This window comes from Botryllus schlosseri, chromosome 8, assembly GCF_051294905.1.
Source record: "Botryllus schlosseri isolate E-star chromosome 8, Bs_hap1, whole genome shotgun sequence".
NCBI lineage: Eukaryota > Metazoa > Chordata > Ascidiacea > Stolidobranchia > Styelidae > Botryllus > Botryllus schlosseri.
Window position 1 is genome coordinate 26,068,626 of NC_137243.1, and position 24,022 is coordinate 26,092,647.

At 42.6% G+C, this 24,022-nt stretch overlaps 2 long non-coding RNA genes across 2 annotated transcripts in view; both read right to left on the bottom strand.

The window, feature by feature from the left end:
- Positions 1–24,022, bottom strand: part of LOC145444692 (uncharacterized) — a 330,781-nt gene that overhangs the window by 80,765 nt on the left and 225,994 nt on the right. The gene's annotated exons all lie outside the window — the stretch shown is intronic.
- On the bottom strand, positions 9,670–14,669 carry LOC145444476 (uncharacterized). The gene is made up of 2 exons (XR_013916692.1): positions 11,352–14,669; positions 9,670–9,848 (listed from the first exon to the last, which is right to left on the bottom strand). It is a non-coding gene; the product is annotated as an uncharacterized LOC145444476 (long non-coding RNA).

The window sequence follows — 24,022 nt, forward strand, 5'->3', positions numbered from 1 at the left end:
AACTTTGTTTCAAAGCTATTTATTTCACCAATTCATCAATTACGTGAAAACACGAAAAGCACTCGCTCCATCGCCTGTCATCTTACAGTGATCGAGCAAGTCCACATTCAAGTCGAAAGACAAGTAGCTTCTTTATATAGCTCAGTGCTCCTACTAAATAAATATTAGTCAGTCCTCAAGATCACCGGACAACGATCTGACATATCGATCCCAACTTCCGTCTCATGCCAACTCATTTTGTTGCTTGTTTTTTCACATGTTTTTCTTGAATGTGCATTAGGGTTGTTCAAAATTTGGAAAATGTTTGGAATTCTGCGTGTCCATCGCTTATTCTGTATATTATTGTTAAAAAACAATAATGGGCTTGAAAGAAGCTCGCAGGAAAGCCGGTAATATTTGTCTAAATGCGTTTGAAAGTAGCCGTCGGCGAGTGGGCGGGGAATCGATGAAGTGGGCGGGCAACGAGAAGCCATTAATCCTGATTGGTTGAAGCCGGTAATAATAAGCTAATGATTGGCTGAAAGACCGACTTTGTGAACACTGCTGGTAACGATTTTTGCGTGCTGTTGTGCAGTCGTTTCTGTTGGTGGCATTACAGACATGATGTATTGCCTTTGTTAATTTTGTCACCAAGAGTCCATAGTACAACATCGCAACCGCCTAAGTTAATATCTACCTGCAGAAAGTGCTATGTATTGCACAGGTGCTCTCGCTAGTTGAGATACGAATAAACTAGATGCATGCATATTGCTACCTTTCCAAAAGTTACTGACAGTGAGTGAAACTCAAAAATGTACCACCAGGAGTCAACATCTCAGTAGTACTTGTTATGACTGGTCGACGTCTCACCCATAAACAAACGCATATTACACTTTTTATTCACAATTGAATGAAGGCGAAAAGCACTATTTACAAAAGACATTAAAAAAGTACGTGGCAGATCAGTGTTGCATTGTCAGGCACAAGTTGCAAATTACAGGCTTTTGATTAGAGTTGACTTCCTGCTGTCTCCAACTGTCTTCCTATGCTGTTCCACAGCTTGAAGCAGACTGTCTCTTTTTTGTTCATTGTCAGTCAAGATTGCAGCATAGTCTGTGCTTAGCTTTACACCTCGTTCTGCGGCATCATTAACTACTTTGACAGAACTGATGTAGGAGCTCATTCTGGTGCAGCAATCTGATAAGTGCCAAACATCAACCGGTTGAGCTAGCCACGCCCCAGAGCATTCAAAAACATCAAATATGTACCACGACTGTGGCCCAATAAAATCAGACAAAGTAGTGTCCTTGTTGATGCGTACAGTTGCATTCAACGAGGGCGGGCCTCTCTTGAAACTTGAAGTTCGCTCTACCTGTAGGAGCGTCTTTGCCATATTTTCTCGGGTTTCATTGCTTTCACTCGGCGAAAACAAGGCATATACAGCGGTTTCCTCCATGATATACCAGTCATGCTTTAAAAGCTTTTGTGAAGCAGCTTTGGAAACTTGTTCATCATGTTCCTTGTAACTCAACATGTCCTGGATGAATCTCAAGTCATTACCGGCTGCATCACGACCGATGCTGGAAGCAACCCAGGCAGGGATATAGAAGAGGACTAAAAATAAATTGAAGCGATGCAGCAGTTCCACTTCTTCAGATTTGTAATGTAACTGATCAGCCCACATGAACATCTTCTGAGCATACAGAATTGTGCCCATCCATCTTGCATGGTGTGTTGCACCAGGTTTGTGATGATGTATATCTCCATCTGCACCGAGAAGAGCAAGAGCATTAGTCACACATTGTTTGTAGTCATCGCGTGTGAAGAAATCTTTTCTGGCGAGTAGTAGCTTGAAGTTCTCAACTGTCATTGCTGCTCGTTCTTTAAAGCATATAGGAATAGTCAGAGTCTTGAATTGCTGTTTTCTGTCAAGACTGCTCCAGCTCTTCTTAAGGTGGGCAAACCATGTGTTCTCTGGTCCGGTTGTTGCTTTTCCAAATAAACATTTCCAGACGTCTTTGACTACTAGCTCATACACATGGTGCCGACACGCATGGTAAAAAACCTTCTTTCCTAGAAGGTCCTCAATGATCTTCGCTGCACCCTTCTTCCAGCCGCTGTTGCTTGCTGTAGTGTCAAAAACCAAGGCTGTTACAGCATCTTGTATACCCCACTTTTTAATTATGTCGAAAGTAGTTTCAGCTTGTGTCTGACCTGCCGCATTTTGTATCTTCTGAAGTAGTTTTCCTTCCGAGTATTGAGGTTGACAAGATAGAACAATTGACAAAGCTTCATATCGATTTCCTAATCTATCCTCTGTGAGCTTTCCATCCCAATGAATGGCAACATGCTGTGGTCTATTTTCGGCAATTTTTTTAAAAATGTTGTGAGATATTTCCAGGCGATTTGTTTCCCTGGCTCTCTTCGTTGAAGATCTTGACAGGGAGAACATGGCTATATCTCCTCCACAAGCCTTAATAAATGCTCCCATCAGCATCGTTGCATCGTTGTCAGTTACTTGCAATCGATCCAGAGCTTGGGAAACATGCGTATTTTTCATAATATTTTAGGTGCCATCAGTTTAATGGATTGGGTCGAGGTGCCAAGTCCAACATCAGCATCATAGTCAGAACTTGAACTCAAACTGTCACCCTCTTTTGAAGATGACGATGATGCTAAAACAACATAGTCACAACTTGAGTCGTGTGAAACGTTTTCAACAGTTTGATCTGCAATGGCTGCTGTTTTCTTTTTGAGGTCTTTAGCCAGAATTTTGTCTCTTCCCAACATTATTGACTGGCGAGATTGCCGTTGATCTTCCTAAAATGCAATGTCTTCAAGCTTTCTTTCATGTGATAGATAAATATCATTTTTTTATTGTTGTTATGGCATCTCTACTTCCAATATCCCACAGCTTGTCCAAATCATCAGTGAATTTTCTCCTCTTACCCTTGGGATCACTTTCCTGTTTCGGATTCTTCTTCAGATCACGCCATCTTTCGTGCAGGTTTTGAAGTGATCGCACCACATGTGATTTCTGCATTGTCGCAATTCTCTACAGGGTTGGTTCGATTGGTTTGAAATAAGGACAAATATGTTAGAAATGAGGTGAGTCTCATGTCAGAAATGAGGATAGTCATGTCAGAAATGAGGATAGTCATGTCAGAAATAAGGATAGTCGCTATATTCACTATAAAGTCAGTTACAGTACCAGGCACGACTTTCTAGTGCTGCTAACCCAGTCCGAACACATCCCAGACATGATGTCCAAACACGCCCCAGACACGATGTCCGGGTATCAACACAGGCCGAACACGCCCAAGACACCATGTCCGAATGGCAACACAGGCCGAAAACACCCCAGACATGATGTCTGAACACGCCCCAGATACGATGTCCGGGTATCAACACGGGCCGAACACGCCCAAAAGACACCATGTCCGAATGGCAACACGGACCGAACACGCCCCAGACACGATGTCCGAGTGTCAACTCAGATCCGAAAACAACCCAGACACCATGCTTGAATGGCCGAACATGTCCCAGACACGATGTCCGATTGGCAGCACAGGCCGAACACACCACAGACATGATGTCCAAACACGCCCCAGATACGATGTCCGGGTATCAACACAGGCCGAACACGCCCTAGACATCATGTGTGAATGGCAGTACAGGCCGAACACCCCCCCCCCAGACATGATGTCCGAACACGCCCCAGATACGTTGTCCGGGTATCAACACGGCCGAACACACCCAAGACACCATGTCCGAATGGCAGCTCAGATCCGAAAACAACCCAGACACCATGCTTGAATGGCCGAACATGCCCCAGACACGATGTCCGATTGGCAGCACAGGCCGAACACACCACAGACATGATGTCCAAACACGCCCCAGATACGATGTCCGGGTATCAACACAGGCCGAACACGCCCTAGACATCATGTGTGAATGGCAGTACAGGCCGAACACCCCCCCCCCAGACATGATGTCCGAACACGCCCCAGATACGTTGTCCGGGTATCAACACGGCCGAACACACCCAAGACACCATGTCCGAATGGCAGCACAGGCCGAACACACCCCAGACATAATGTGTGAATGGCATCATAGGCCGCAGACACAAAGTCCGAACACAGCCGAGACACCATGTTTGAATGGCCGAACATGCCCCAGACACGATGTCCGATTGGCAGCACAGGCCGAACACACCCCAGAGATGATGTCCAAACACGCCCCAGATACGATGCCCGGGTATCAACACAGGCCGAACACGCCCAAGACACCATGTCCGAATGGCAACACAGGCCGATAACACCCCAGACATGATGTCCGAATACGCCCCAGATACGAAGTCCGGGTATCAACACGGGCCGAACACGCCCAAGACACCATGTCCGAATGGCAACACAGGCCGAACACACCCCAGACACGATGTCCAAGTATCAACACAGGCCGAACACGCCCAAGACACCATGTCCGAATGGCAACACGGACCGAACACGCCCCAGACACGATGTCCGAGTGTCAACTCAGATCCGAAAACAACCCAGACACCATGCTTGAATGGCCGAGCATGCCCCAGACACGATGTCCGATTGGCAGCACAGGCCGAACACAACCCATACATGGTGTCGGAACGCCCCAGACACGATGTGCTATTGGCAACACAGTCCCAACACCCCCCAGACACGATGTTAATAAGGTTGGTCGTGTTTGAAATAAGGTCAGTCTAGTGTTTGAAATAAGGATAGTCATGTTAGAAATAAGGATAGCCATGTTTGATATAGGGATAGTCATGTTTGAAATAAGGATAGTCTCATGTTTGGAATGAGGATAGTCATGTCAGAAATGAGGATAGTCATGTCAGAAATAAGGATAGTCGCTATATTCACTATAAAGTCAGTTACAGTACCAGGCACGACTTTCTAGTGCTGCTAACCCAGTCCGAACACATCCCAGACATGATGTCCGAACACGCCCCAGATACGATGTCCGGGTATCAATACAGGCCGAACACGCCCGAGACATCATGTCCGAATGGCATCACAGGCCGAACACACCCCAGACATAATGTGTGAATGGCATCATAGGCCGACCACATCCCAGACATGATGCCCGAAGTCGCCGCAGACACAATGTCCGAACACAGCCGAGACACCATGTTTGAATGGCCGAACATGCCCCAGACACGATGTCCGATTGGCAGCACAGGCCGAACACACCCCAGACATGATGTCCGAACTCGCCGCAGACACGATGTCTGAGTGTCAACTCAGGCCGACACGCCCCAGATATAATGTCTGAATGGCATCATAGGCCGAACACGCCCCAATAACTTCGCTATCTCGTGTCGCAAATTTATAAGGTTGAACTTACTTAATACAGCCATAATGCACATTTTACCTCATTTTGACGTGTCGCAAGCAATAAAGCACAAGTATGTTTTGGAATGTAATCAAATGTATTGCAAACAAGAATATTCATGAATGCTAGCTAGGAGAAATCTCAAGATCATGCGTTGTCATGCAAATATTTGTGTAGTCCAGTGGTTCCCAACGTGGGCGATATCGCCCCCCGGGGGGCGATTTGTCGGTCCAGGGGGGCGAAAATAGCCAAGGGGGCGATAGGGGGCGAAAACGGACGAAGGGGGCGATGGCGCGTTGAAATGGCTATATTGGCGTCCATGACCGTAACTGCCACACCCAAACCCCAATTGGGATGGGGGCCCGAGATCGAAGGAGGCCCACAATTCTTTCGTGAATTAACAATAATTATTGTGGAAATTTAGGCAACTTTTTCAAAAAAATTCCGCGCTGCGCGCCTTTTCTTGGTCTCATATTTCTTACTTATTGGATACCCTTCCTCCAAGAAATAATATGCATGAGTTATATAAATGGGCATCTCGGCATCAGTCACACCATGTCGCACCAAGAGATATGTATAGTCTCAGGCCATGTAACATGTGACTCCGAGAAGTGGGCCAGAACGCGAAAACCTTAGGGAAAAGGCCTGCCTTTATGCTGACCGACTTCGATATATATACGATAGACATATATATTTAATTGTATATATGCGCCTAAATGGCTGGCGCCAAATGTTCCTGTCCTGGCAATCAGAACCCCACAAAATTATGCCATCTCGCAGAGAAAAATTAATTGCCTGTGCAGACATACCAATTTCAACTCGTGTGAATCTTTTAGTTTAGTACGTATGGGCGATTTGAATATCTTTTGGCATAGCAGACAGGCCACAAAATGTCATTACGTAACGAAGTCATTATACCCACGGGTTCGCCCGAATATGTTAAATTATTATTTACGGGCCCTACATTTTCCAAGACACCTAACTCAGCTTTACCGGTAAATCTGAATACATGAGCAGAGAGAGGATAAGAAATTGATAGAAATATATATGCAATTCCCGATCATATTGACCGATTCAATCATACCGATAGAAATTTTCGCGCTTCGCACGAATTAAGCCGACTAACTAATGAGTCCAACAATTTGTGCTGAGAAGTAGCGGTGAAGAGGTATCGGGGGAGTTGGGTATGAGGGGTGCAGAAGTTTGCTTTATCGCCCTATGGAGGGGGGGGGGGTCAAGACCAACGTATTGGGGGCTGACGAAGTGCTGTTATGGTCCTTTTGGAATCAAGTCGGAGAAATCACCTTTTTTGTTACTCAGCTCACCAAAATTTAGCTGGGAAAGTGAAATTTCGCGGTCGAGCCGAAAAGTTGACCTTTTTTCTTAGTCAACTCGCCGGTGATTTCAGTCTGTATGCCCATTCTTCGGTTCCCCATATTTGGGGGGCGATGATCGGCGTGGAGTTTGAAAAGGGGGCGATGAGCCAAAAAAGGTTGGGAACCACTGGTGTAGTCTGTAGGAGTCGACACCATGCGAGTGCGTTCAACGCTTCCATTTGAAGTATTTCATCAAATTCAGCTCCATCTTCCTCGTCTGAATTGATAGATTGTGAAGGCAGAGGCAGGCTATTGTCACAATTATATTCTGAGGTTCTTCCTTGAATATAGGCAATGCGCGAGATATTTTTTCAACACCCAAAGCACTGTGCTCTATGCCAGAAAGGGTAACATTATGTATGAAAACAATAGTGACATTTTTCGGTCAATGTTCTTGGCCATAATAGTGGCGTGAATAAGTAAGTCCTCAGTGGATAGTCAGCATCTCCAAAAGCATAATCTTCATCATTTAATATTAATATGCCAAAATGCTGGACAGTTGTGTCTTCAAAAATCGGAATCACAGTCGCACTCTTTCTTCGAATACTTTGCGATAACGTACTGAACATCTGCCAGATACTTCCTCGGGGTTCTATTCTGATCACCCGTCCGTAAATTTCAACAACTATAGCAATTTCATATTCCTTCACTGCATCGCTTTACTATACAGCATCAGCAAGCAACTAAAAACAATAACTATCTGGCCACAAATATCCTGCGTTGTAAACCAGGGCTGTCAAACTCAAAATTACGTCGCGGGCCGGATTCAAACATTCGAAATGCTCGCGGGCCACCGGCTTTGCTTTTCACTTGAACATATTGTTACCAAGCTAGCAAGAATAAGTAGAGCAACACTTTGATCGCGAACAATGAAATTGACGATGATGATTGGTTGGTTCAATGCACTTATGAACCGCTGCTAAAACAGTCGCGGTAACGACGATACAAGTTCACTTATTTCTATGCTCCATTTACTTGAGTCGTAATATATCGTTAACCGTATGTATGCGTTGTGAGGATTGATGAATTCCAGAGATTCAACTGTAAACGCGGACTTTTGAATTTGTTGTATTTTATTTGTATTATTAAATCACGATTCAGGTTTCTCTACATTACGGGGACCTTTTGAGTCAGAAATGATACAGCACCGCGACCATGCACTGATATTTGTGTAAGAGTCGTATGAATTGATTTTATCATTGGATTAAAGCTGAAATCGCAGATACTTTGCTGTATAGTACCCCATTCACCAATGTATTGTTCGAAGCTGGTCCAGAATGATCATTATTCCACACAACAGTGGAACTAAAGTCCCAATTACACAGTGGATGCCGGGATCTGATCATCGTGTTTCGCGATGCGAATGGAGCAGCGGGCGATCAGAATAATATTCAGGACTTCTAGCCTATGATCTACGAGGGCTGTAACTGCCACACCGAAACCCCCAATTGGGAGCTCGAAGGGGTCCAATATTATTTTGTTGGTCGTTTGTTAGTGGATATTTATTCAACTTGGAAAATTCTGTCACGCTTCGCGCGATTTCATGCCCCATTATGCCTAGATTTTAATATCATCACTCATCAGTAAAGAAATATGCGCATATTTTAGAGAAATATGCATATCGGCGCTGTCGATTACCACGCAATCAACAGGATTATAACTCTAAGATAAGAGGTGGGCCACAACACATTTTCAAACCGGAAAAGGCCTACGACCAAGAATAGGCTGAGAGCCCCTGGGCTTTACCTGTCGGGTAGAACCTAAGCTATATCCTAGCCGCTATATAGACTATACATTGGGTTCGATCTGATAGGTATGGCCCCTACCCTGCGCTCGGAATATCAACCTTGATTTTATCCCGAAAATAGTACATACAATTATTAGTTCGATAAATAGTTGAGTGGTCATTGGGCGCGATTCATGAGCGAAATAATTCCAATTAGGTCAAGTCAAAACCCGGCATGAGCGACCATACTTCGACCTTTACCGCATCGTCTTTAGTACAATGCTTAAATATGGAAGCGGCAACCATGAATGTCTGAGAGGAGACGGCGGTGGAAAAAAGGTTGAGAATCACTGGGATATACCGAAGAAGCTAGAGAACATTGATGCCATCGGGTATATAGACCTATAGCACTAAAACAGTGCCATTTGTTGTTTGATAATTTAGGTGCTATATCAGTTACATTCGCCACCACCTATATTTGTGGTAATGAATTTTCGGCGCTCATTCATATATCAAATTGAATGCGCGGAATTTCAAGGCACGACCAGGTACTTCAGGAAATGCAGTTGCATAATTTGCTTTGAAATAATAGAAGTCAACCCAATTTCTACATGAAATAGTATGATCTTATTTTCAGGAAAGGTCATTTTGTAGCTGTTTATCACCAAGCCTACAGTTGTCATTTGCACAAGACATATGACAATTGTACGATAATTGAGCTAAATTTGAACTAAAACTCGTGGGGGTCCGCGGGGGTCCGTGACTGTCCGAAAGGGGTCCGCGAAGACTAAAAGGTTGAGAACCACTGACCTAATGTATCAGATTGAGTCTAACTATATTTGCGATTACGAGACAAAGCGTCGTTCAACATTGCGGTTGCGCTCGCAGCAAGACCGTCGACTATGAAACCTAGGCACGAAATGATTGATGCATGTTGGTCGCGTCTTTCGATATTGATTTGTCCATGCGCCGAATAGCCCTGTCCTCGCAAAATTAGCCCAGCGATGTACAACAGGCCCGCAATATAGTCAAATGACAATATTATTGGCCTATGAACTTCAAAAAAATTTCGCGCGGCTAGTGGCCCGCGCGATAATTCGTCAATCGAATGTGGCCCGTTAGCTGAAAAGGTTGGCCAGCCCTGATCTAGATGAAACAATTCTGTGTTTCAAAATGAGTCCAATCTGAAATGCAGTCACACTTGATGCCACAATCGACTTGGTGTGTGTCTCGTTTTATTCCACTCCAGTCTTGTTGCTTGATGGTGTGTAATGTATTGAAATTGTTGAGAGCAATATATATTCAATAACGAGATGAATGGTTGAAATTGGTAGCGGTGATACGTTGCATGAGTCGGACGAGTACACCTTGACAGGTGCCTGCACAGCAGTATTGCTCTGTAAAATAAACATATTATATATTTTGTGCAGGCTTGATGGATTTCTTTTATGAAGCTGCAGAAAGAGGAAGTCGATGGATTAAACGCAAGAAAATCAAATTTCTGGAAGAAGTATAGAAGCACAAAACAGGAAACTCGTCCAGGAAAATTACAAATTGACGGACAATTATTGCTAGTGAAGTTCAGTTCTCATAGGAGCATCATAATGCCAAAAGATGCGGAGAAGCTGAAATTTTATGCTAGACTACATTAAATTCTTTCTGAATTGTCCGACTTATCCTACTGACGTCAAATTTATAGTATTGCTGTAAGCATAGTATTAAACCATTGGGTCAGCCACATGTAACTGCTTCATTAAATCGCGATTTGGCCATGTAGATATGTGGTTCTTAAAAATGCACCATTTGCATTCATTCATGATTTCTCAAATCTAGAATGATTACTGACTGTCAATAAATGACATACAACTTTGAAAGGATTGATGGATTGGATTGTGGTACACTTACTTTTGTGCAGGAACTATTCACAGGGATCATTTCAGATCGAAATACTAGTTAAATATGTGGATTCGACAAGGAATGCAAGAAAATGATGGAGTTCAGCTATGGTGAGCCAGGCAATGCTATCATGGCAGAAAAGGGATTCACCATTGAGTCTGAAATCAAGAAATTGAATCTAGATTTAAATATTCCTTCACATGATTTACACAACGTCAAATGCCTGAGCCAGACTGTTCCACAACAAGAAAGATGGCGAGAGAACGTATTCATATTGAACAGCTGATCGGAAGAATCAAGGAGTATAAAATTTTGTCCGGTGTCATACTATGCAGCATTGTGTATCACAACCAGAGGTGGTCAAAGTAGTCAAGAAATCTACTCAAGTAGAAGTAGAAGTAGCGACGAAAAAATCTACTCAAGTACGAGTAGAAGTACTTCTTCCATGAGCAACCTAAAACTACTTGAAGGTGAAGTAGAATTGACTGACTTTAAAAGTACTCAAGTAAGTAAGTAGTTGTGAAAATGATCCTAATTCGTTCACGTGGATTGTGAACAGGTGACGAGCTTGATTCATATTAATGCATACCAACAGGCAACAGGTATCCAATTTTCGATAGCATAAGCATTCATTCTCATTATGATAGTATTGATATGGAAATGCTATACTAATCCTCTGTTTTCTCGAACAGCACGTTTTAGAAAATAGCATGGTACGGCGCCATCCCCCATATTATAAGGCCCGTAGTTTAGTCGAAGAGTAATACGGAGAAGTTATATAGAATACGGTGTAAACACTTTGCGCAATTAGTAAGAGATCAAGATCAAGAGATCGAGCACACGCAAGGTCGTAGCCAGAAAAACAATTTTTTTTTTGGGGGGGGGGATTATGGCTTTAGGGGAGCTCTCCCGTGGGAACATCTCGCAGAACCGTACATCCTGCCATAGGCAATTTCATCACTACCCTTTATACATACGATTCTTAGACGCACACAGACACATACCCTATGGAAGCTTCCAGTTGCCAACTATAGCTTATCTATATCGAAGGCTTCGGAATACATGGGTCGGATTTATGGTGGTCAATCATTTCGGGAGCGCACTTTGCGGAGTAGCATGTAGCATACTTTATATATCTTCGTGTGTCCCGAAACGGTAGCCTAGTTGCCGGAGCTAACAGTTCCCAACCGCCATACTGAACTGACACTCCTACAGACTCAATCAACCCAACGACCTCGGGCTACACTAGTGTATCTACTGGTCCTGTTGTATTCTCATAATTGAGAATGCAGCTAAATTCAATAATGGGTATTTGCGGAATAATTTTTTTCGTGACACCGATAACAAAATCAAGACATGAACGGACACCAAATCGCGCCAAGCGCGAAGAAAAATTTTAGGTTGCATACTTTTGCCCCAAAATACTCTAATATCTATTGATTTTACGAAAATTTTCAATAAATTTGGGGGGGGGGGCAACCGCCCCTTTCGTCCCCCCTGGCTACGCCAGTGCGTCCAACATCCAACTTCGCATCGGCATTTGAAATTATAGACGTGTAACCAGGAGTCTTCGATATTTATATGTGTGAGCCCCAAATATTCCTGTCCTTGTCAAATAAACCCAGCGGCAAACACAGGCGACCCGCAATAAATGCAAGGGACATTAGTATCGGCCGAACTCATAAATTAACTTTGAATGAAACTACAATTTACCAATACCGATCTTGATCGAAAGCTATTTCGCAAATACAATTTTAAAGCTGGCAGGTCAACGGAACCACCAATAAATATAGCCGTCCAAGTCTGAAATCTGGAAATCTGCATTGTTCCGAATGATCGCTCGATAAAATTCCATTATCCTGGTCAATTATTCATTCGGACATCGTGTCTTAAGCGTATTCGGCCTGTGTTGATACTCGGACATCGTGTCTGGGGCGTGTTCGGTCCGTGTTGCCATTCGGACATGGTGTCTTGGGTGTGTTCGGCCTGTATTGATACTTGGACATCGTGTCTGGGGCGTGCTTGGACATCATGTCTGGGGTGTGTTCGGCCTGTGATGCCATTCGGACATGGTGTCTCGGGCGTGTTCGGCCTGTATTGATACCCGGACATCGTATCTGGGGCGTATTCGGACATCATGTCGGGGGTGTTATCGGCCTGTGTTGCCATTCGGACATGGTGTCTTGGGCGTGTTCGGCCTGTGTTGATACCCGATCATCGTATCTGGAGCGTGTTTGGACATCATGTCTGGGGTGTGTTCGGCCTGTGCTGCCAATCGGACATCGTGTCTGGGGCATGTTCGGCCATTCAAACATGGTGTCTCGGCTGTGTTCGGACATTGTGTCTGCGGCGACTTCGGACATCATGTCTGGGATGTGGTCGGCCTAATGCCATTCACAAATTATGTCTGGGGTGTGTTCGGCCTGTGCTGCCATTCGGACATGGTGTCTTGGGTGTGTTCGGCCGTGTTGATACCCGGACATCGTATCTGGCGCGTGTTCGGACATCATGTGTGGGATGTGTTCGGACTGGGTTAGCACTAGAAAGTCGTGCCTGGTACTGTAACTGACTTTATAGTGAATATAGCGACTATCCTTATTTCTGACATGACTATCCTCATTTCTGACATGACTATCCTCATTTCTGACATGAGACTATCCTTATTTCAAACATGACTATCCCTATATCAAACATGGCTATCCTTATTTCTAACATGACTATCCTTATTTCAAACACTAAACTGACCTTATTTCAAACACGACCAACCTTATTAACATCGTGTCTGGGGGGTGTTGGGACTGTGTTGCCAATAGCACATCGTGTCTGGGGCGTTCCGACACCATGTATGGGTTGTGTTCGGCCTGTGCTGCCAATCGGACATCGTGTCTGGGGCATGCTCGGCCATTCAAGCATGGTGTCTGGGTTGTTTTCGGATCTGAGTTGACACTCGGACATCGTGTCTGGGGTGTGTTCGGCCTGTGTTGCCATTCGGACATGGTGTCTTGGGCGTGTTCGGCCCGTGTTGATACCCGGACTTCGTATCTGGGGCGTATTCGGACATCATGTCTGGGGTGTTATCGGCCTGTGTTGCCATTCGGACATGGTGTCTTGGGCGTGTTCGGCCTGTGTTGATACCCGATCATCGTATCTGGAGCGTGTTTGGACATCATGTCTGGTGTGTGTTCGGCCTGTGCTGCCAATCGGACATCGTGTCTGGGGCATGTTCGGCCATTCAAACATGGTGTCTCGGCTGTGTTCGGACATTGTGTCTGCGGCGACTTCGGACATCATGTCTGGGATGTGGTCGGCCTAATGCCATTCACACATTATGTCTGGGGTGTGTTCGGCCTGTGCTGCCATTCGGACATGGTGTCTTGGGTGTGTTCGGCCGTGTTGATACCCGGACAACGTATCTGGGGCGTGTTCGGACATCATGTCTGGGGGGGGGGGGGTGTTCGGCCTGTACTGCCATTCAAACATGGTGTCTCGGCTGTGTTCGGACATTGTGTCTGCGGCGACTTTGGACATCATGTCTGGGATGTGGTCGGCCTATGATGCCATTCACACATTATGTCTGGGGTGTGTTCGGCCTGTGCTGCCATTCGGACATGGTGTCTTGGGTGTGTTCGGCCGTGTTGATACCCGGACAACGTATCTGGGGCGTGTTCGGACATCATGTCTGGGGGGGGGGGGGGGGGTGTTCGGCCTGTACTGCCATTCACACATGATGTCTAGGGCGTGTTCGGCCTGTGTTGATACCCGGACATCGTATCTGGGGCGTGTTTGGACATCATGTCTGTGGTGTGTTCGGCCTGTGCTGCCAATCGGACATCGTGTCTGGGGCATGTTCGGCCATTCAAGCATGGTGTCTGGGTTGTTTTCGGATCTGAGTTGACACTCGGACATCGTGTCTGGGGCGTGTTCGGTCCGTGTTGCCATTCGGACATGGTGTCTTTTGGGCGTGTTCGGCCCGTGTTGATACCCGGACATCGTATCTGGGGCGTGTTCAGACATCATGTCTGGGGTGTTTTCGGCCTGTGTTGCCATTCGGACATGGTGTCTTGGGCGTGTTCGGCCTGTGTTGATACCCGGACATCGTGTCTGGGGCGTGTTTGGACATCATGTCTGGGATGTGTTCGGACTGGGTTAGCAGCACTAGAAAGTCGTGCCTGGTACTGTAACTGACTTTATAGTGAATATAGCGACTATCCTTATTTCTGACATGACTATCCTCATTTCTGACATGACTATCCTCATTTCTGACATGAGACTCACCTCATTTCTAACATATTTGTCCTTATTTCAAACCAATCGAACCAACCTTCCTCGCAATTCTCGCCATTTTCCACACTGTCATTACATCATCCACCACCACAGTACATAGTTCATGAGTAGGGGTTGACTGAGGACAATGCTCTTTCAGATGCAGCAAGTAAATCATTACTTCTCGTATAGTAGGTAATCTCGAGCCACAGATGTAATCGCAAGTATATCCGACCAAGTACTGCTCAGATTTGGATCTTGTTCTTCTCTGCGGCATGTGTGCAATCTTTCGCCGTTTTGCCTCTGCCATGACTGCACTATTGTTGCTCCAGAGCATAAACTACTGCTATCGACTGTGAAGCATTCAAAGAACACGTGTTACAGTACTACTAATGACTCATCAACACACAACGCGCTTGTACAGAACCACAACCGCTACTAACAGACTCTACCTCAGCAAAACAGACTTTCAATTTAGCAAAGCGAAGCTCCCGAATCCGAGTCAGCTGTTGCAGTAATCAGTGAAGCTTAGCCGATTACCCAATCAAGAACCGTGGTTTCGTGATTGCCCGCCTCTGCTGTCGGTTGCCCGCCCACTCTTCAACAACGACTTTCAAACGCATTTAGACAAATGTTAGCGGCTTTCCTGGGAGCTTCTTTCAAGCCCATCATTGTTTTTTAACAATAATCTAAAGAATAAGCGATGGACACGCAGAATTCCAAACATTTTCCAAATTTTGAACAACCCTAATGTGCATGCCCTCTTCAGTCTTCACATCACCTAGGCCAGACCTGGGCAAAATGCGGTCCGTGAAGCTATTTTGTGCGGCTCGCGAAAGGTTGCTTGAAATTAAAAACATAAAACCTGCTTTTCGAATGACTAAAATCATAGGCTGTATCAAATGAACAGGAAATTCGTTTACTTTGAACCCTGTTCATTAATATGCCACGATTACTCTGCCTAAATAGCCTACCTGACATTCGTAGTCCAGATTCAAAATAAAGGCAACGTCGCAAAGTACAAGTAGCAATTGAAGTCACAAGATATCACTCTTTCTATAGTTTACTTTAAAACTTCCTTGCTGTCGTTGTCAAATTACGCATTATACGGTATTTGTTTCAATTTGTTACGTGATAGGTTTCCAAATCCCTAATTCGTAAAACAAGTCAATCAGTGCTTGCGATTAGTATATGACGATTAGTATATATGACTCATCATATCTATCACCCAGAAAGGATTACCGGGCATGCCCAGAAAAGAAAGCCGAAAACTGAAATTCAAAGAAGGTCTAGAATTTAGAGCACAAATATTAGGCCTAGTATAGCCTACTGGAGTCCAGGGTAAACCCCTCCTTTCAGTTTTTGCCGAGCATGTCGCCGATATTAGGGATTTTAATTAAAGTCGCACTTTTGACAAAACACGATCCACTCGGTCAAGGGAGGGCAAAAGTTCAGAAGCTTCGTTCAACGTAAAGGCTAATTAAGTTGCACACTGCTCGGTAGGCAGTGACCAAGAAAATAAGCTTTGTACCATATACATTTCAGTGGAGCCGTTTTCAAATTGGGGGACGTGAAAACATCAGAACAGTGGCGTGAAGCCGAAGTTTATTTAAAAAAATTCGAGCTCGGCGCGATATAGCCCCAGCTTATAGTTGTTGCTTTGTGTATTTTCCGACTTGGATATTTCACAATTCTCTTCAACAGCCATGATCATTCGCTACCATAAAGGGAGGCGTGCTTAAAAAGTTTGAGAACCGCTGTTTTAGAGTCTTAATAGAAGAACATGGATAGGGGTTTAACGAGAGCTAAAATGTATCATGTTTAACATTGTTTCGAATCATGACAGTAAATAGATATTTTTTTGATAACCGTCACTTTCTCATTAGGCTACCTAATATCAACACATTCACTGAGCATCATTTATTAGGAATGTAATAAATAAAATTAAAATACGCTAAAGCTAAAAATTTTCACTCGGCCCGTCAATGAAGTTATTTTCCTCATTTTGCCCGCAGCGGAAAATAATTGCCCACCACTGACCTAGGCCCAGGTGGGGGTCTGGCTACTTCAAGTCGTTTCAACACGCGTTCCTATCTTTTCATTGTATCGCAGTATTGTGGCGTTTTGAATAAACAAAATTATCAATCAACTGATACTATCAGTGTTCCTGATTGGAATTTTTTTACAATCAATAGTGTGGTTATCTATATTCATTTCTAGCCTATACCTGTCGGTTAATTGGTGTGTAGACCAGTGGTCCAGCGACCCTTTTCAGAAATTGTCATGGTCTGGCGTCCCCCATGTTTTAAGGATGGGGACACCTAGAAAATTGGTCGATCTGCATGGACTTTTGGGAAAAGTCTATTGGAAATATTTCACGCTAGAATCGTGCAAGTTGATCACCAGGGCATGGCATGGTATGGTACGGTATGGTATGGCACGGAAATTTCCCAAATATGATATGCACTGTTCTTTCCATACTTCCATACCTTTTCCATACTTTTAGAGTTTTGTCAGAATCGTGACAATGATCCTACTTTCGATTTGTCAAACTGATCGCATACCTCAGAAAATCGCTCATACCGTTTATGTTCATATCTCAAATTGCTATTCATGACTCACCCGCCCGATCGACATCTACTTGAAGACAACAAAGTTGTGCAATGCGCATATGAAGGAAAATAATATCAATAATAATTATTACAATCGAAATATCACAAAGACGAATGATACTTGAGCACTGTCACTCCGCAAACTACCAAGGGAATTTTAAAATCGAGAGAATGTACAAGTTAAAATGAATATTTTTATCAATTTGTTGCAGTGTTGGGATGACTCGAGTCACTTTTTTCGTATGACTTGACTTGACTCGCGTCACTTTGCTAAAATGACTTGACTTGATTTGACTCGGCGTATCAGAAATGTGGATTGACTCGTGACTCGGAGCATAAGTTACGAGTCAGTTTCAAATCATCAAGTAATCGGTGTCGATAAAAATCACTGTGTCTTCCATATGTTCGAATTGTTCGCGAAACGCTGATGTAACCCGCGAGAGCGACTATTGGTAACTATTCAATGATGGTGTGTTTTACTGAGCCTCGATTGTTCTCTCACAAATAAATTGACCACAAACGAAGTGATCGAAGCTTATACAGCTAACGTTGTCGTAAAATAGTAATATAGTGATTTAATAGCAAAATATCCATTTCTGTTCTCTGTTCTTACCGTAGCCAAACCTCTTGTTCTATTGAAAGTAAATTCGAATAGGCCTATAGTTTATTAACTCCTCAACCATTGTCGCAGGCTCGAATTGTAGCCTGTCATATCAATATGTTAATGGGTAATGTATTGCATCTTATCAATCGTTTTCTCTATTTTGGCTGGTAACTATAAACTAAGGCTATGTAATTAGGCCTACTTACTTTGTTTAACAGTTCTACGTACATGTGAGCGATACAGCGCCTTCTCGCGTTTATATTTAACTCTATATTCGTTCATCGGTTCAGAATCAATGGCCAGTCAATCTGTTTTTCAGACAGCTAGCTAAATGCAATGACGTAATCATGCCTCATACACTTCGAACAGGCAAATTGACTGGAATTGTGACTTGACTCGTGAGTTGACTTGACTCGAGTCACCTCCAAAATCGAGTGACTTGACTTGACTTGACTCGAGTCAAAATGTGCAATGACTCGAAATGACCCGTGACTCGAAGGCAGTGACTTGATCCCAAAACTGATTTGATGAACTCGGAAATAACTTTCTACGCTTCGATCATCACGCAATATGTATTTGACATAATCATCATTGTAATTCAAAAATATGTAGCTTGTCTAAGCGACGTTACGATATGCCGGTCTCCAAAACACATTAAAGTTCATGAATTCATGGTAAGGCTATATCTGATAAAAGAATGGACACCCTGGTGTTAGCTAATGAAGCGAGTGTGTGACCCTCAGATTGGCAGGGGAAAATCGGCATTTGATCCGCTGTCCAAAAACGACTGTATAGTGAAGTAAACATCGACCGATATTGATTTTTGCAGGCCGATATTGATATGAAAGGAGCTGGAGAACCATTTCGCCCAAAATAGTTTCTATATTAGGCAAGATGGCACTTGTACATTAGGGTTATGACTAAAAAAAAAAAATTTGCCTGTAGCAGGAATTGATGAACATTTTGGTATAAATTAATAAAATCATAATCATTTTGTTCAAATCGAAAAAAATGTCCCGCACAAACTAACATCAAATTTTCGACACTGGCCCAAATATGGAAAAAATTTCAAATTCAAAGATATTCTTTGCTACAAATTTAATCTTCAAATATATGTCCTTTTCCACTTATTGTAAAGTTCATTCATCAATTGGACCTCCCTTTCTGTTATTATGTTAGTGCCAGGGATATCTACGACGGACATATCCGACTTCAAATGGGGTTTTGGGGCACTTTATCGCTGCAGGACATTCGACCGCAAAGATAGCAGCAAATGATCTTTGGTATATTCTAGAGCCCGACCGATATTGGATTTTTGAGTCGATACCGATAAAACCAATATCTCACACCTTAGCCGATAACCCCAATACATTCAGCCGATATTCAAAAGAAGTTGGATGTATACATAAGCACATTTTCAAATCTTCAGAGGGCATTTATTAGAACATCTTTACAGCCATTGTTATACTTGAACATGAAATGAACTAGAAAGGCTGCATCTGGACACCTGTAAAGTGTATGCTATATGAAATTTATCAATATTCTCAGTCTAGCGATCAAAGATTATAGTTTTCTGGCTTCCTTCCGCCATGTTGTGACAACACACAAAAATTGCCGTTAATTTTTCAACTCCAATGGCCGATACCGATAATTCTTTCAAAGTGTGATATCGTCTCGATATTATCGACGAACCGATAATCGGTCGGGCTCTAGTATATTCCATCCTTAGACATCTGGTTAGAATACCAATCTTCCTGAGACGCATTTGCGATAAATAAGTATCTCCAGAGTTATTCTCTATCTGGGGAAGTGGAAGTAGGCCTACGCAACGCAACCCTTGAGCACCCTCTCGCATTGCGTAGAGATGGAAGTTTAGGCCATTTGATTAGTGGTAATCTATACTATTTTCATTGAAAGAACGGCATGTTCTGCACATGCCATAGATAAACTTAAAATCATCCCTACATCCTCGGTTTTCTAATATTTTCATCTGAAATTCGTGCTTGGTGGATTGCACCTAGTTTTCGTAGTGTTTTTCCACATCATCTCCAAATTTGTAGCTGAGAGTTGGATTTCTTGAAGACATTGGATCAAAGAACTCTAATATATGCTTTAAGAATCGATAATATGATGTTGGCAAGGGATATGAAAACCCATGCTCATCATTGCATTTGGTAGTTTCGAAACAACGCCATTCTGACGTCCAGTATCAACAGATGCTACGGTGTCACATATGATATATGAGATTTTCAAATTTTCCTGTACATCATATTCTTCTAAGCGGTTTTCTTGACCGCTGAAAATACCTAGAGTTGTTCTACTTTCGCCTTTTCGAACACCCAGTTTGATTTGTGCCAGACAAATTGAAATTATACGATATATACTGTCTACATCTAAAATCGGAATTAATAATTATTTAATAATTATTTAATATTGACTGTAAACAAGAACAAGGTAGGAATAGTTCAATCTGGGTGATCAAAATGTACCAAAATACTATTTCAAATCTTCGCAATTGGAATTGGGTCAGTTAAATTCAGATCAGTCGATAAATAAATTATATAGTCTGTATCTACAAAAGAAAGCCTATTCTCCATACAGTGAAAACTGGAAAATTTTTGTGCGGGAGGTTTTTGTTCAAACAGTCTTAACTTTTGTGAGTTTTGAAATCAGGACACAAAAGCTCATCATTTGTGACTACAGGACACACAAAATTTTGAATTTTTTTTTCTAGTCATAACCCTATTGTACATGTCACAGAAAACAGAACAACAAACGAGAAAACTGAAATTAAAAAGAAGTTATTGCTTAATTGTGCATATTCATTGGAATTTGGGATAACCCAAAAAGCAAAACGTGATACAGAATTGCAGATCAGTCAAGTAGAGGTAGATTGTAATGCAGGAAACATAGTTTCTTTGCATGCTACTCACCCAGTTAAACTCGTCCTGCAAGGGCAAATCTGTTACGTATCGCCCTATATATCGTCGATTTTCTGACATTGAGAACAGGGAGCTTTGAATTTCCCATATTTTTGAATTTTTTTATTTATAAAATATCTGCAGCGATATCGGCCTTCATTGACCGATATCGATGATCGGGAACGTTACAAATATCGGCCTCGATAATCGGCCAGGTCGATACATCGGTCGACCTCTAATTCTAATGCAATGATTTCCAGAGGTGGTCAGTAACGAAGTACTTCTACTTTTTAGAAGTACTCAAGTAGTGTTCCTCTACTTCTGGTACTTACTCAAGTAGATCCGATTTCCCTACTTCTACTTCGTAATACTTTGTGATCTACTTACTTACTTTTCGCTATTTTCAGTTTGTCAAGTAGAAGTAGTTTAATCCCCAATACGAAAAATAGCCCGATGAATTTCGGGGCTGTTTTCACGGTGTACCAACATTTAATATTCATAAAAGTCAAATAAAACCCTGACATTTTGTTGCGCTTCGCGCACAGAAGTTATAGAGTGACATATATGTTTTCACGAAAGTGTCAGTGAATATAACTTGAGTACCGGATTGATTATGGTTCCGCTCACACCGGATTGTCGCCCATATCAAATATTTCATCAAAGTTAATATGACCCACCATAACGTTTGAATCTACCGTTTCGCAATCTAGCAATTACCTATCCCATCCTATTTACACCTGTTTTAGCAGATCACCTTTGAAGCTTTATGGACAAAAGACATGAAATGCATTTTCCGTTGTTTAGAAGTGGTATTTGAATTTCACTTTCAATTCCGAGTATAATACTCAAAGTATCATACTTTTAGTTCTAATTACCTTCAATTGTCTGCAGAACATACATGTTGAAGCATAAAAGCAAGTGTAGTAATGCCTCTATTTTCCGAAAATAAAGCGACACTAAATATAAATTGTATGATCCACTATATTTGTTATTAACGTATACTAATCGCGCAAGGTGTTGAAAACGTATCCGATACAACTTCTCCGTATTGCTCTTTGCCTAAACGTGGGGCCTTATAATATGGGGTAGGGCGGCATGCCATGATATTCTCTAAAACGGGGACTTATAGTACACAAAGTGTTAGTATCGCATTTTCATATCAATACTATAATTTGCATCCCATGATGCGAAAGAATGCTTATTCTGTCGCAAATTGATACCTACATCAATACGAATCAAGCTCTCTGCACCTGCCGAATAGCTCAATTTGCAGCTTTAGACAGTCCCTGCGAACGAATTAACATTGTTTTCAAAACTACTTACTTACTTGAGTAGATTTAAAGTCAATCAATTCTACTTCTACTTCAAGTAGTTTTAGGTGGCTTATGGAAGAAGTACTTCTACTCGTACTTGAGTAGATTTGTTCGTCGCTACTTCTACTTCTACTTGAGAAGCTTTCTTGACTACTTTGACCACCTCTGATGATTTCTAACCGGCGGGCGGAAAATTTAGGGTTTTCTGTTTGAGAATAGACTCACTTGTAAAAAAAATCTTGACATTATTAAACCTCGTTTATTAAACGTCTGTATGAAATGCCGATCGTGTCTAGGCCTATTAGCAGATTTGCAATTCAGCAATTCGTAATATCAGTGCATCCAAGTAGCGAGAATCGACTGGACAGCGGCACGTGATTTTCCGCTTCAGTCGCATGCGAAATGGTGCGATTGAAATCATCCTATTAATAAGAGTTCATATGCATATGCATTATGCATATGTACTCCCGGGAGATCGCGGACTCGCTTGATAGCATGGCCAAACTCGCTACAGATGAAATGACATATTTCGTTTCGAGTCATAGTGTAGCGAAAATGTAGCTTCATGGCGGCTTATATCTACCATACGCATGAGTTCGACAAAGGCAGATAGTTTTTCTGACGCATGCATTATTTGGCATTTGCACATGTAAATTGATGCTACCTCGCTACATTTGGAAATATTTCAAACCCTTACTATTTTTTCTGTCCGCTTACACGTACATTTTACGGAGTCGCAACATTGAGTTTACGGTTCGCCAGTTCACTGCTCATTAAGTCATTAATTTTATTGCGTGCTGTTCAATTCCGGTGGTATTAACTTTTACCAATAGCAAAGTCTTTACAAAACAAAGTCTTACCAAATTTTGTGGGAGGGAGCAATTTTAAAGGGTGGAAATGTAGATTTCAGGTCGGGGAATAAAGAGGCTCGGAACGAATCTTCTAATTCCACAATGCCCTTGGTTCATATAATTTTGTAGAGGATGTTACTGCCTGCAATGCGGTACCACACTAGATTTACATATCATGAGATTAATTGTGATTTCGAAATAATGCCGTAAGTATATATTTTACGTTCCGTCTTCGATGATTAGGCAACATACATTGCTGACGACATATGGATATGGTATAAAGAAACTGGGGATGTCATTGGTGCATCAGGACTGTTTAAATGGATAATTTCATCCAGAATTTGAGTAAAAACGCCGGAAGGTTTCCACATATCAGTATAGAATATCACTTGAGCGGTTAGGGAAGTTTCGACAGTATGGAAAGAATATCGAATATGGTATATGGATGAATGATGCTGTGGTATGTAAAACTGTTAAGTATGGTGAACGATTGAGGCGGGTATGGAATATGGAAAATTCCCATTCCATGTCCTGGTGATCAGATGTCTAATTAACGATAAAATAATTGTTATAGGCCTACTATATTCGGGACCAAATCAATGTTGTCATAACAGCCATCGGGTACGGGCTTAGCTCATACCTATAGTGTACGAGCACATATACACATCCCTGCGAATGGCGATACGGAGAAGCTATAATTGTATTGGATTTTGTGTCATTATGCTTTGTGCAACCAGTAACGGCCAATTGAAAATCTAGCAGGGATCTTCGCTCACATTGAATTTAGTTCGCTAAAATATAGGGAATACTGTACCGAGTTACCATAGCCTACATGTCAGCATAGCATTGTATGGTATGGGAAATTTCCATATTACATACCCGCCTCAATCGTTCCATACCACAGGCCCACCTATAATTTTCCATAGGCTACTATAGCAACATTCTTCGCCCGTAGCATATTTGATACTTTTTCCATACTTTCGCAGTTTCCAACCTCTCAAATAATATTCTCCTTTTGATGTGTGGAAATTTTCCGGCGTCCTAATTATTTTATATGAAATTATCCATTGAAAAGCAGCATTTAAACAGCAGTTCCCCACTGTACAGACGT